Here is a 1,442-nt window from a genome sequence, read left to right on the forward strand (position 1 = left end):
AAATGTGAGATATTGAGTATGTAGTAGGTATATAATGGTGCCAGACTGCCAGTCTACCAGTCTGAACACTGACACAATTACAACCAGGTTTTCAATTTTATCAGTTCAAATTAAACTTAAATGAAGTGATATGCTTTGCAACACTACTTATAGCACTCACTGGTAGCCTGGTAGGTACAGCCTACAGTTGAAATTTCATAGCAGTTCAAGTATTACTGTGGTTATGCCATCCATAGTGGAATTCTAGGACGGGAGGTCCTTTTGGCAGTCTGCTGCCTTGTGGCAGCAGTCATTGTGTGTCTGCTGCCTTGTCCTATACCCATGGCGGTCTATACCCAAATGTGGAGTTTTGAAATTGATATTAATAAATAATAAGCATAGTGGCCAGGGTTGGCAATGATAAAATCAAAATGATTAAATCATGTGATTAAATCACTTAATTTTTTTATAAAAAAATCATGATTTTTTTATTTTTTCGATTTTTTAAATTTTTTCTTATATTTAAATATATTGAGTGGCAGTCTTTAATTTATATTGAGGTTTAGTATTCATGGTTTAGTATAATGTACTATGAATGACAAATTGGTATATAAAATTGTTGCCTTTAGTCAGTTTAGTGTGTATAATAGGTTCCAATAAATTGAATGTTTTTGGTACAGAGGCATAAAGTGTACAATACATTGTACGTAGCTAGCAGCTTAGCTAATTCTTATAAGGCTATAAGTAGTCTTTAACTATTTGACTATTTGTTATATATTGATTACAATATACAATTTAAATGTGTTAGCTAGATTAATAGTGTGTGTGTTGCAGCTAACGGCCCCCATCTCCCAGATATTGTTTTCAAAACATAAATATTCTAAATGATGTTATACTAACCTCTAGGAAAATAAACTTTCTTCTTTATGTATCTCCATTACTCTTTAATTTTACCTCAAAACTGCTCAATCGGTTCTGCCCCACCCTGTATATTGAGAGTTTGAGATTGTATTGACCTTTTAGGCAATTAGAAAGATTTTCCACCCTAATACAAGTATTCTAATTAAAATATTTAATTTCAATCTTTAAATATGTGAATTTAAAACTAGAAACAAAACAATTACAATTAAAAGTCTATATATATATATATAATAATTAAATGCAGTGAATGGATATTAAATATTTGAATTGTGCACATGTTTATTTCTAACAGTGTTAGCTTTTCTTATAACTTAAGTCTTGTTTCAAGTCGTATGAGGTTTGTTTGGTTATCGTTCAGTTTATGTTTAGTATTGGTTTATTGGTCTGAATTAAATGGGACCAGTGCAGTCAGTCACTCAGTCACTACTAGTCGGTGTGTATAGAGGGTAGAGTCTGGTAGATTTATAGGACATAAAACTAGTAGATGGTAGATCTATTGATAGTGCTGTGCACTGTGCTATCAGCTACAGTCACTACTAGTC

Source organism: Hyalella azteca, unplaced genomic scaffold (genome assembly GCF_000764305.2).
Source record: "Hyalella azteca isolate HAZT.00-mixed unplaced genomic scaffold, Hazt_2.0.2 contig11235, whole genome shotgun sequence".
NCBI lineage: Eukaryota > Metazoa > Arthropoda > Malacostraca > Amphipoda > Hyalellidae > Hyalella > Hyalella azteca.